Raw genomic sequence first — 13727 nt, forward strand, 5'->3', positions numbered from 1 at the left:
TCAGGAGGCTGAGATATGGGGATCACAGTTCCAAGCAGAAAAGTCCCCAAGAGACTTAACCTCTAACCACTCAAAAACAGGAAGTGGTGCTGTGGCTCAAGTGGTAGAACTCAAGGACAGTGCCCAGGCTGAGTTCAAGCCCCACAGCTAAATGGGGGGGAGGGGAGGCGGAAGAAGGGGACCTGCCAGGTGCAGTATCTTATGCCTGTAATCTCAGCTATTCAGGGGGCAGAGACCAAAAAGATGGCAACTCAACACCAACCTGGACAAAATGTGAGTGAACCCCCATCTCAAATAGGATGTGGTAGTACAAGCCTGTAATCTAAGAAAAATCAAGAGTGAATCCAAAACAGCACATCCCCACCCCCACCTCCACCCCGGAAAAAAAAGCTTGAGGGGTGACAAATGGGTGTGGCTCAAATGGTAGAATGCCCGCCCAGCAAGGGCAACTGAAAAACCTCATACCAGAACAAAACAAAACAAACCCCGTATGGTGACACATCTTTGAAGCTCTAGCACTTGGAGATGAAGGCCAGGGGATGAGTTTGAGGCCAGTGTGGCTACACTGCAAGTTCCAGGCCAACCAGAACTACAGAGAGATCCCGTCTCAAAAGGCTGGATCTGGGCTCATGGTATGTTCCAAAAGTCCCAAGATACTTAGGAGTCTGAGGCAACCAGATTACTTCAGCCTTGGAGTTTGTAGTCAGTCAGCACTGTAAAGACCCTCAGAAACATTGATCAAGAGATTTAAATTTCTTCCAAAAAGCAAAAGCATATGGGAAAATGCTGAACATTAATAACCAGAAATCCCAATAGGCTGGGTGCTGGTGGCTCACACCTGTAATCCTAGTTGAGGAAGCTGAGGTCTGAGGATTGTGGTTCAAAGCCAGCCCAGACATGAAGGTTCTTGAGACTCCAGTTAACCACTAACAAGGTGAAAGTGGAACTGAACACTAGCTTTGAGCAAAAGAAGGTGCTGGTGGTATGGGGCGGGGACGTGACCCAGGTCCTGAGTACAAGCTCCAGGACCGGGACCCAAATGAAAAAGAAGTCCCAATAGGTACAGGTGTGAAGTTCACCCAGAGGTGGTCAGCTCTAGGATCATAATCCAGGCCTTTCCTTGGGTGAAAGCTCAGTTACAGAGAAGGCACTGGGAGCACATTGAATCTGGGAGTGAGCCTTGGGCAAGAAGCTGGCAGTTGCAACTACAAGCACTCACCACCGTGCTTGAGTGGGGGGGAGAGGAAGTTACTTTATGGTTGTTGTTGTTTGTTTTTGTTTTGTTTGGGGTATTCGTTTTTTAAATAGTAATTAACACAACACTAGGAGGACTGTTCAGGCAAATAATCTGAAAGCTCACAATTTATGCAAAGACAAGAATCCCTAGGGGAAAGAAAGATGAAAAATAGCCTTGCAGCAGTACAAGAAGTACAGAAGAGGGCTTGCAGCTTGCAGAAGAGTGCTTGTGGAAACATGCACATCATGAGCATTGTTTCTAGAATTACTGCATTAAACAATAGGTGTTCTGTTATTTTCAATCATGCATAAAGGGTATGTTCATATTTGCTCCCCTGTCCCTTCTCCCTTCACATTGTTCCCTTCCTCTTTCTAAATAGTCCCCTGGGAAGAGTTTTAAAGTTTTATTTCAACCCTAAATGGCATGTACTTTTTAGTTTGACTAACATGTTCCTATGCGTTGTGATATCATTTTAGGAACATTTTAAGAACATAGAAATATAGGGGCTGGGAAGGTAGCTCAATGGTAGAGTGCTTGCCTTGTATGCATGAGGCCCTGGGTTCAATTCCTCAGCACCACATAAACAGAAAAAGCTGGACGTGGTGCTATGGCTAAAGTGGTAGAGTGCTTACCTTGAGCTGAAGAGCTCAGGCACAGTGCCCAGGCCCAGAGTTCAAGCCCCATGATCAAAAAAGAAAAAAGGGCTGGGAAGTTGGCTCAGTGGTAGAGCGCTTGCCTTGCATGCCTGAGGCCCTGGGTTCGATTCCTCAGCACCACATAAGCAAAAAGAAAAAAGCTGGAAGTGGTGTTGTGGCTCAAGTGGTAGGGCACTAGTCTTGAGCTGAAGAGCTGAGGGACAGAGCTCAGGCTCAGAGTTCAGCCCCACAACCGGACCAAAAAAAGAAAAAAAGAAATGACTGATCTTTAGTTTTTTAATTTCCAATATATAGCCCTTCTTTTATTTTATTTTATTGTAAAGGTGATGTACAGAGGGGTACAAATTACATAAGTAAGGTAATGAGTACATTTCTTGTCGAACATTTTTACCCTTCCCTCATTTTTCTCCCACTTTTCTTCCCCCCATCCAGCCCTTATTAACTAATGACATACATTAAGATGTGATCTTTTAGCAGGGAGCTGGTGGTTCATGTGTGTTATCCTGAGCTACTCAGGAGACACATCTGAGGATCATGGTTCGAAGTCAGTCTGGGCAGGAAAGTCTGTGAGACTTTTATCTTCAATAAACAACTCAAAAAAGGCCAGAAGTGGGCTGGGAAGGTGGCTCAGTGGTAGAGCACTTGCCTTGCATGCATGAGGCCCTGGGTTCGATTCCTCAGCACCACATAAGCTGAAAAAAAAAAAGCCGGAAGTGGCACTGTGGCTCAAGTGGTAGAGCATTAGCCTTGAGCTGAAGAGCTGAGGGACAGCGCCCAGGCCCAGAGTTCAGGCCCTCTACCGGACCCAAAAAAAAAAAAAAAAAAAAAAATGGCCAGAAGTTGTGCTTTGGCTCAAGTGATTGGAGTGCTAGCCTTAAGCCGAAGAAGCTCAGGAACAGTACCCAGGCCCTGAGTTCAAGCCCCAGGACACACACACACACACACACACACATATGATGTGATCTTTTGGTAAGATATTAAAATAATTAAGGTTTATTAAGATGTTATTAAGCTATGATATATTGAGATTTCATAATCCTTATGCATGAATATTTTGAAATTTTGTCAAGTAGTTACATATTCTCTAGATCAAATATATCTTATGGGGCTGGGAATGTGGCTTAGTGGCAGACTGCTTCCCTAAATAGTCTGTTAGGAAGCCCTGAATTTGATTCCTCAGTACCACATAAACAGAAAAAGCCAGAAGTGTTGCTGTGGCTTGAGTGGTAGAGTGCTAGCCTTGAGCAAAAGAAGCTCAGACATTGCCCAGGCCCTGAGTTCAAGCACCAGGACTGGGAAACAACAACAACAATAATAAATGTATCTTACAATTAGTGCTTCATCCTGTTACCAAGATAGATTGAAATCTCGATCCTTTTCCGGTTCATAAGCGTGATGATTGGGTTCTCACGAGCTTGCGTGATATGTGCCTCCCTCTAAACCTTGTTACAACGTGGGCACACTACCCATCTGACGTGAAAAAAAAAAGATATATTGAAATCTTATAGGTAAATGAGTGGTTATTTGATATTGTTAATGCATTTGAATATTTTACATATTTCATGAAAGAATATAGCATCTTAGTTAGGCGCCCGTGGCTCATGCCTGTAATCCTAGCTACTTAGCAGGCTCAGAGTTCAAGCCCCCCAAAAATAACCAACAAAAAAATAATTTTTTAAAAAAGAATATAACATTCTTTGAAAAGAATGCAGTATTTTGTATTATCATCTTAATTGTATAATATAGTAGTGTTGGCTGTATTCAGTTGTGCAGCAGATACCTATACTTTTCTCCTCTTAGGACTACTTTATAGTGCTTTTATTAACATATGTTAATTAGACCAGTAATGGTTTTGTGACTTTCTTTTTTTTTTGGTCGGTTGTGGGGCTTGAATTCTGGGCCTGGGCGCTGTCCCTGAGCTCTTCAGCTCAAGGCTAGCATTCTACCACTTGAGCCACAGTGCCACTTCCGGTTTTCGAGTGGTTTCTTGGAGATAAGAGTCTCACAGACTTTTCCTGCTTCGGCTGGCTTTGAACTGAGATCCTCGGATCTCAGCCTCCTGAGTAGCTAGGATTACAGGCATGAGCCACCAGCACCTGGCAGGTTTTCTGACATTTTCATATGCATATATATCTGTTGTACTGTGATCATATTCACCTCTTCTCCTTTTGGTCTGTTACCAAATAGTCCCTCTCCTACTTTCATGTCTTTTTCTTAAGACTCCACATGTGAGAGGGACAAAGAGTGAACAAATACAGCAGTGGTACTCGGTAGACACTACATTGAAAATGAACTATATAACTTGTGGGTGGGGAAAGGAGGGAAAAACAGAAAAAGGGAAGGGGTGACATTATCCAAAAAGAAATACACTTTTTGCCTTATCTAACTGCAACCCCTCTTTACATTGTTTATAATAACTAAAAAAATTTTTTTAAGATTCTGCATATGAAACCATGTGATAATTGTCTTTAAAACAAACCAATGTGGCTGGAGGTGTGGCTCAAGTGGTAGATCACCTGCCCTGCCTAGCCATTGCAAAGCTTTGAGTTAAAATCCCAGTTACGAAAAATAAATCAATAACACATGTTACTTAGGCTGTCTCCTTGAGAATGTAAAAAATGGCACCTGATCATCCCAGAAATGGAATTTGAGGGATTTTACATAAAGGGTACGCTAGGTGTCGCTGTGCAATGCTAGCTGTTAATATGTCTGCTTGCTGTAAAAGCCTGGTCAATAGTGTGCCATTTGAAAGTAATCATGCCAAGTTGCTGTTACTTTTGTTCTTTGTGCATGCTAGATCATTAAAAGCCAGGTGTGGTAGCTGGTGCATGTTTGTAACCCCAGAATTTAGGAGGCAGGAGGTTCACAAGTGAGACTGTCAAAAATAAAAAGGAAAGCTAACAACACTCGATAGGAAAGATACTCATTACCTTACTCATTAACTGTAACCCCTCTGTTTTACAACGAAAAATACTTTCAAAAAATAAATAATAAATAAATAGTAAATAAATAAATAAAAAGGAATATTATTAGATGTTATTATGTTTACATAATTACACTAAAATGACCACAGAGGTAGACTGTTAGAAGCATAATGAATAAGAAGTAGGCAATCTTAGCCGGGCGCTGGTGGCTCACGCCTGTAATCCTAGCTATTCAGGAAGCTGAGATCTGAGGATCGGGGTTCAAAGCCAGCCCGAGCAAGAGAGACCATGAGACTCCTATCTCCAATAAACCACCAGATAACTGGAAGTGGCGCTGTAGCTCAAGTGGTAGAGCGCTCGCCTTGAGCTGAAGAGCTGAGGGACAGCGCCCAGGCCCAGAGTTCAAGCCCCACGACGGACCAAAAAAAAAAAAAGAAGTAGGCAATCTTAACTTTTGCTTTTTGCATATTCTAATTTGATTAGCAAGGTCGGTTAAACCCATTTAATAATATTTATTTTCCTTTCTATCTGTTGTGCTTATGAATCATTTTATACTGAAATGAATTTTATGCTAGTGAATCATTTTATACATACATCATTTTGAACATGTGATGAGTATAAAATAAATTCTCCAGAAAGGAAGTAACTGGACCAAAGTGATTCAGGGCTGGGAATGTAGCTTAGTGTTAGAGTGCTTGCCTCTACCACTGGTTCAATTCCTTAGTACTATATAAACAGAAGCAGCCAGTGGCACTATGGCTCAAGAGGTAGAGTGCTAGCCTTGAACAAAAGAAGCTCAGAGACAGTCCCAGACCCTGAGTTCAAACCCCAGGACTGGCAAAAAAAAAAAAAAAAAGTGTTTTCAGATTTGCTGTTTTGATGCATGAGTGTCACTTGTCTTAAAAAACAAGCCCCTTAGCCGGGCGCCGGTGGCTCACGCCTGTAATCCTAGCTACTCAGGAGGCTGAGATCTGAGAATCGCGGTTCAAAGCCAGCCCGGGCAGGAGAGACCATGAGACTCCTATCTCCAATAAACCACCAGAAAACCGGAAGTGGCGCTGTAGCTCAAGTGGTAGAGCGCTCGCCTTGAGCTGAAGAGCTGAGGGACAGCGCTCAGGCCCAGAGTTCAAGCCCCATGACCGACAAAAAAAAAAAAAAAAACAAGCCCCTTGTCCTTTGTCTTTTTCCATCCCTTTCCCTAATGAGGTTTGAGTATGTGCTGTAATCATAAGATTGAACTTGCCGGGTGTCGGTGGCTCTCGCCTGTAATCCTAGCTACTCAGGAGGCTGAGATCTGAGGATCACGGTTCAAAGCCAGCCCAGGCAGGAAAGTCTGTGAGACTCTTATCTCCAATAAACCACTAGAAAACCAGAAGTGGCATTGTGGCTCAAGCGGTAGTGTGCTCACCTTGAGCTGAAGAGCGCAGGACAGCGCCCAAGCCCAGAATTCAAGCCCCACGACCAACAACAAAAAAAGATTGAACCCCAATTAGGAACAAAACCACTTTATTTATTTATTTATTTATTGTCAGTTGTGGGCCTGAACTCAGGGCCTGGGCACTGTCCCTCAGCTCTTTAGCTCAAAGCTAGCACTCTACCACTTGAGCCACATTGCCACTTCCAGCTTTTTTTGTTTATGTGGTGCTGAGGAATCGAAACTCATGCATACAAGGCAAGCACTCTACCACTGAGTCACCTTCCCAGCCCCACTTTTATTCATTTTGCTTAACTTTCTTACTTTTGCTATCTTGTTCCTTTTTTCTTTATCTCTCAATTGACTTTGTAACAATTCATCTTTCCCTTACTAATTTTCATCTTCTAATTATCAAGTGCTTTGTAAAGCAAGATCGCAGTCAGGAAGTAGTGGCTACATGATTGCTCCCAGCCACTTGGAAGGGAGGCTGAGGTAGGAGGATGGCAGTCCAATACTGTTCAGAGTCAAAGCATGAAGCCCTATCTGAAAAGCTAAAGCCAAAAGGACTAGTGTTGCTTATGTAGCAAAATGTTTATAAGGGCAAAGCTCTGGGTTTAAACACTAGTAATGCCAAGAAGAAAGAAAACAAAGCATATTTTTTGTTTTTTTTTTTGTTGTAAAGGTGGTGTGCAGAGGGGTTACAGTTACATAATTCAGGTAATGAGTACATTTCTTTTTGAACACTTTTTAAAAAAAAATATATTTCTATGTGTATTAGATTTCTGCATTTTTTTCTTTTTTCTCTTGGTACTGGTCCTAGGGCTCGAATCAGGGTCTGGGCACTATCTCTGAGCTTTTGTGCTCAAGGCTAGCACTCTCTACCATTTGAACTACAGGTTCACGTCTAGGTTTTGTGTGTGTGTATGTGTGTGTGTGTGTGTGTGTTAGCTAAACTGGAGATGAAAGGTTCATAGACTTTTCTGTCTCGGCTGGTTTGGAACTGTGATCCTCTGATCTTAGCCTCCTTAGTAGCTTGGATTGCAGGTGTGAGCCACCAGCATGCAGCTTGTTGCTTTTCTAACCTGCTGGGGGCAGGTGGTAGGGCACAAATGGTAGAGCGCTCATTGAACAAATGCAAGACCCAAGTTCAATCCAGTCGAAGATCAGAATTCTAGTTTTGTGTTCAATTTGTAATTGTGGTCTTTAATAGTCTTTAATTTGTCTAAAATAAGGCAAAGTTCTATCTATGCATGTATTAATGCACAGATAACAGATAATATATTATTCTTTTTGGTATTTTATTATTTACTCTGAAAATATCTTATAAATCTTGCCATAAGATGACTTTAACAAAGCAAACACAAAGAATTGAGTTTATGCACAAAATCCTTCCTATGGATTCTGGCATTCAGGTGGTCCAGCTGCAGCATTGTATTCAGGCCTAAATGTGTCAATTTAGCAAATTGTTTTGAACCAGGGCTTCTCTTGAATGCTGTGCTGGTCATTAAGTTATTGTCTTTGTGGGTGTGCATGAACACACACATGTGTTACTAGAATTTGAACTCAGGGCCTTGTGCTTGCTAGGCAGTCACTCTACCACTTGAGCCACACTCCTAACCCAAATCACCCTGTTCCAACTCCAAAGTCATTCTCCACACCCCTATTGTAGGGCGGTGATGATGCAAAGCCTACATGAAATTCTAACCATCAGAGGGTCCAAAGAAGAAGCAGATGAGGAAGATGGACCTTGGCTGCTTTTTCCAGTTCTTTGCATCTCTCTCCCCCCATCCTCCCCTTTGCTCTGATACCAGTGGTTGCTTTCAGTCTCCAGCTTTTTCTTTTTCCAGACTCAGTCTCTCCCTGAGTCCCTTCAGAGAAGCAGCACCAACCAGTAAGACCTTGCTCAGAGGAGGTCTAGATCTACTTCTACAAGGCTCTTCTGCTTGCTGTTGAATTGTAAGACCCTCTTTCCCCAGCCTAGATTCTTGTCTGTGCTTCTGCTGTCTGTGGTTGTCTGGGTGACCTTGTCCTTGAGCCTTTTCTAATCTCTAGTGCTTGCTTAAATGATTGCCATATGAAATATTTTGTTCAAATAACTAATGTGGCTTCTTTTCTTTCTTCTTTCTCCGTGATAGGATAACTTTAATCCTAGTTTTTTCCCCAAAGAAAATACACCTCAGATGCTCTACTTGTAGTGGGGAGGTGCAGTGAGACCACTCAGTCCGCAGTGAAAATGTAAAAGATTTTATTGAGCAAAAAGTGCTGACATGCCAGGATCACACCTGGAGGCAGGATCCCAGGAAACAGCCCTGGACTGCCAGCCCACATCGGCTTTTAAGCGTTTTGGGATAGGGTGGGGAAAGGGGAAGGTTGGGTATTGGTTTTAGCCAATTTAAACTTAAGGTGAGTAAGTTTAAATTTCCTGCCAAGGTTCTGCTGGCAGGAAGCAGGGGAATAGAACAAAGGGTGGTGATGGTTCAGCTGGGTTAGGGCTGGCATTGCTCAGAAAACAGCAGAAGCAGAGTTACAGAGTTACAGGGTTATGGAGTTACAATTACAGTTACTAGCTGAAATAGCTAGTTACCAGGGAAGTCTTATCCACAGCACACTTACATTTATATCTTAAAATCATTCATTATCCATTTTACACAATCCAAGTCAAATGTTATATTCCATCTTTACTTCCTTCACCATATCATACTGAACTATGCATTTTTAGTTAGCACCTTAGGCTTTATAGAAATCATTACAGTCAACACCTCAGTAAAAGCAGCACATTTATTTAAATCATTTCCTGGGTTGGCAGAACTGGTAAGAGGACTTGTTTAAGAAACTCAAAAAAGGGCTGGGAAGGTGGCTCAATGGTAGAGCGCTTGCCTTACATGCCCGAGGCCCTGTGTTCGATTCCTCAGCACCACATAAGAAAAAGCCAGAAATGGCACTGTGGCTCAAGTGGTAGAGCACTAGCCTTGAGCTGAAGAGCTGAGGGACAGCGCCCAGGCCCAGAGTTCAGGCCCCATGACTGGACCCAAAAATAAAAAAATTTAAAAAAAAAGAAACTCAAAAAGTTCCCAGTTCCAACACTATCACCACACACACACACACACACACACACACACACACACACACACACGTAATTTCCTAACCATTTAGAAAATCTAAAACACAAGGCACCTTGAAAAAGGAGACACTAAAAACTTTTACAGGCTAAGTTGTTGCTTCTACTAGTCCTATTTTAACTCAATAAAACAGAAAGGTAAACAGTAAAATAGAAAGGGTGGAGAAATAAATTTATTTTATGCTCTGTGTCTGTACTGTGATAAGTAACTATAAGAAATGAAAGAGATTGGAACTTCTCTGCAGTGATCTTTGAACTTTGAGCTGAGGCTGTATCTCAAGTAGCTTTCTCAAAGGTGTGCTTAATAGCATGAAATGATTCAGAAAGTATTTATAGAATGCTTTCTATTTGTGGCTTGCACTACAGATGCCAAAATCCATTGATAAGTAAAACTGGCCCTGGCGCTGGTGGCTCACGCCTGTAATCCTAGCTACTCAGGAGGCTGAGATCTGAGGATCGCGGTTCAAAGCCAGCCCGGGCAGGAGAGACCGTGAGACTCCTATCTCCAATAAACCACCAGAAAACCGGAAGTGGCGGTGTAGCTCAAGTGGTAGAGCGCTCGCCTTGAGCTGAAGAGCTGAGGGACAGCGCCCAGGCCCAGAGTTCAAGCCCCACGGCCGACAAAAAAAAAAAAAAAAAAAAAAAAACTGGCCCTGGTAGAATCTACCAGTTACAGAAAAGGAAGGGTTTGAAAGGTGAGAAAAACAAAGGCTGACAAAGACATCGACCTCAACAAACTAGATAAACTTTAAAGAGGGACACCAGGATGACCTGAGGAGAGTCAGGAGACAGGAGGTGTAATGGGGTAGGGGTAGAGGGACTTAAGGTGAGTCCCAGATGGAAATAGGGTTGAAGGTGCCTGGATGGTATGCACTTTTTAAGTTTGTTGTCTTGGCCTGAAGTTGATTACACAGGCCTGGATCTGGGAACCTATGGTTTTGAGCAAGTCCCAGGCTCAGCCAGTTTTGGCCTGTTTCATGGAACTCAGGTGCTTGTCACCTGAGGATTTGGGGAGTGGGCTTACACATTTTGAGATTACAGAGTCCCATCACTATCATCTTACAGAATGTAGAGCCGTTCAGTGCCTGCTCAGCTTGAGCAAGTGAGCCCTAATTTAAGTCTGTTGGTTCAGAATGACTAAAGGAAGTTAGATTCAATCAAGTGGACTGCCTTACAAGGTTAAGGGGTGCTTAGGTTTTAGTTTCTAAATACTATTCCCCTGAAAAGCATTACCAAGGTCACATGGAGAAGTAACTAGTTCTAGGACTAAAACATGAAAAGTACAATCACTGTGTCCTGGTGGCTCACATCTGTAATTCTAGCTAATCAGGAGGCTGAGATCTGAGGATGACAGTTCAAAGCTATTCCCAGCAAAAAAATCACTGTGAGACTCTTATCTCCAATTAACTACTCAAAAACCAAAAGTGGAGCCATGGCTCAAAGTGGTAGAGCCTTGAGCAAAATTGCTTAGGGGCTGGGCGCCAGTGGCTCTCACTAGTAATCTTAGCTACTTAGGAGGCTGAGATCTGAGGATCAAGGTTTGAAGTCAGCCCAGACAGGAAAGTCCGTGAAACTCTAATCTCCAATTAACTGCCAACAAAGCTAGAAATGGAGCTGTGGCTCAAATGGTAGAACATCAGCCCTAAGCAAAAAAAAAATCTAAGGGATGGGGGCTGGGAAGATGGCTCAGTGGTAGAGTGCTTGCCTTGCATGCCTGAGGCCCTGGGTTCGATTCCTCAGCACCACATAAGAAAAAAGAAAAAAACCGGAGATGGCGCTGTGGCTCAAGTGGTAGAGTGCTAGCCTTGAGCTAAAGAGCTGAGGGACAGTGCCTAGGCCCAGAGTTCAGGCCCCACAACCAGACCCCCCCCCAAAAAAAAAAGTTAAAAAAAAAAATCTAAGGGATGGCACCCAAGCCCTGATATCAAGCCTCAATATTGTTACAAGAAACAAACAAAAATGAATCAGAGCTCATTAAGAACTAACTGATTCTAAGTCACAAGGTAGAAAAAAGTGTAAGGTGACCATTTTACCATGCCAGAAAATAAGAAAGTGCTTTAAAAACCATACTGTCTTGTCCAAAAAGTAAGGATCAAATTAAAGGAGTTCTCCTTTGCCAAGTCTTGGATAATATAAATATGTTGTTGTTAGTATTAAATTATAACTGAGATCTATTAATTATACTGATAATAATGAACTAAATGAATGGGGAGGAAGGAAGGAACTCAGAGCAGAATACCAACTAATAAATCTGGAAGAATTAAGCCGGGTGTCAATGGCTCACATCTATAATCCTAGCTACTCAGGAAGCTGAGATCTGAGCATGGCGGTTCCAAGCCAGTTTGGGGGGGAAAGTCTGAAAGACCTTAATCTCCAATTAATCCACAAAAAGCCAGAAATATGACTCTAGTGGTAGAGCACCAGCCTTGAGGGGAAAAAAATCCAAGTGAGAGGCCTGGCCTGAGTATCTGCATGCCACACACGAATGATTGTATACATACACACAGGTCCAGAAAATTTGAATTGATGGATTTAGAAAAATCAGCATGTTCCTTAGGACCAGATATCCTGCAGTGAATGCTTTGTTTCTCCATACAAGCTGTAAGTACCTTCAGAAACAGTATATTTTCACTGAGTAGAACTAGCCCTCTTACTTCATCTCATTTCAAAGCTAATCAACTTTCCAAAGTCCCTAGGGACTTTGGTCACCTCTCTGTGTGGTATGAGGCCTGCTGACTTGACCCTTTCAGAAGATAAAGTTGCTATCTAGCTCCTCCTACTCATAAGTGACACAATACTTCCTCAATATGAATACATTTTTGCATATATTCATCAACTTTTCTTATTCTCTTACCATTGGACATATGATGTTACTAGTATTTGCTCTTCTCTCTCTCTCTCTATATATATATATATATAATATATATTATTTATTTATTTTTGCTTGGTTGTGGGGCTTGAACTCTGGGCCTGGGCACTGTCCTTCAGCTCTTCAGCTTGAGCTGAAGCCACTTGAGCCACACCACTACTTCTGGTGGCTAATTGGAGATAAGAGTCTCGTGGACTTTCCTGCCTGGGCTGGCTTTGAACAGCGATCCTCAGATCTTAACCTCCTGAGTAGGTAGGATTATAGGAGTGAGCCCCTGGTGCCTGTGTTATGGTCTATAAAAGGACTGTGATTCAGCTAGAATGGACATCATCCAAAAATAGATGAAAGGATTTGTATCCTTCTTTTGTGAAAGTTAGTATATTTACAATTGTAGAAGGAATAGCTGCTTTGTGTTAGGTATATGATTTTTACTGTTGTCTTTATTTGGAAATTAGTATGATTTAAAGAGGTGTGTGTTGAGTCCCAGTTGACAAAGTATGAAAGGATGGTCTGTAGTGCTTTCCTATTGTTCAAGTGTACCTGTACTGGAACTACATTCCCCAGAAGTTCTTTCTCTGCGTGGTTCTGAGTTGGGGTTAACTATAAGAGTCACGTGTGTAGCACTGGGAAAGCAGAAGTGAAGCTGAAGCTTTTACTCTATGAAGGTCACCTTTTTGACACAGGGTAGGAGCTGGGTAATCTGTTCTTCCAGCTCCCTGTAAACTTCCTCCATCAAATCCTGAGTCATGACCAGGTGCACTTGTAGCACTAACGTGAAGGGCATCAGTTGCTCTAGCAGGGAAAACAAATTGCATCAAATCACTTAAAGAAGAGCTGGAAAAATGTCAAAAAGCAAAAATTATAATCAGAGCTGGGGGCCAGTGACTAATACCTATAATCTAGGTACTCAGGAGGCCAAGACCTGAGGATTATAGTTCAAAGCCAGCCCAGGCAGGAAAGTAAAAAGTCCATGAAACTATTCTGTCCAATAAACTACCTCCCTCTACGCCCCTCGCCCCCCAAATAAAGACAAAAAACAAGCAGCCAGATGTGGGGCTGTGGCTGAGTGGTAGAACAATAGAAGCTCAGGGACAATGCTCAGGCCTTGAGTTCAAGTCCAAGGACTGGCAGAGAAAAAAAAATGTTAAATAGGTTTGAGCCCCTACTAAACTGTCTCCAAATAAACTAGCCCCCTTTATAAGAGATTTCCTAAATCTCTCTCTCTCTCTCTCTCTCTCTCTCTCTCTCTCTCTCTCACACACACACACACACACACACACACACCGCTGTCATTCACTTTCACTCTAGAGCATTTCTGTGCCCACCGGTGTTAAGTACTTACTGACTGCTTTTTTTCTTGTGTGCCAGTCCTGTGGCTTGAATTCAGGGCCCAGGCGCTGCCCCGCGTGCTTTTCTTTTTTTTTTTGCTCAGGACTAGGACGCTACCATTTGAGCCCCAGCTCTACTTCTGACTTTTGCGGTACTTTATAATAGCAGCTATGAGTCCTT

At 42.6% G+C, this 13727-nt stretch overlaps 1 non-coding gene across 1 annotated transcript; it reads left to right on the top strand.

The window, feature by feature from the left end:
- The first annotated feature begins 3264 nt into the window (after positions 1-3264).
- Positions 3265-3369, top strand: LOC122119337. The gene has a single exon (XR_006149543.1). It is a non-coding gene; the product is annotated as a small nucleolar RNA U13 (small nucleolar RNA).
- The last annotated feature ends 10358 nt before the right edge of the window (positions 3370-13727 follow it).

The sequence above is a fragment of the Dipodomys spectabilis genome, unplaced genomic scaffold (assembly GCF_019054845.1).
Source record: "Dipodomys spectabilis isolate Male_0828 unplaced genomic scaffold, ASM1905484v1 ptg000163l, whole genome shotgun sequence".
Taxonomy (NCBI): domain Eukaryota; kingdom Metazoa; phylum Chordata; class Mammalia; order Rodentia; family Heteromyidae; genus Dipodomys; species Dipodomys spectabilis.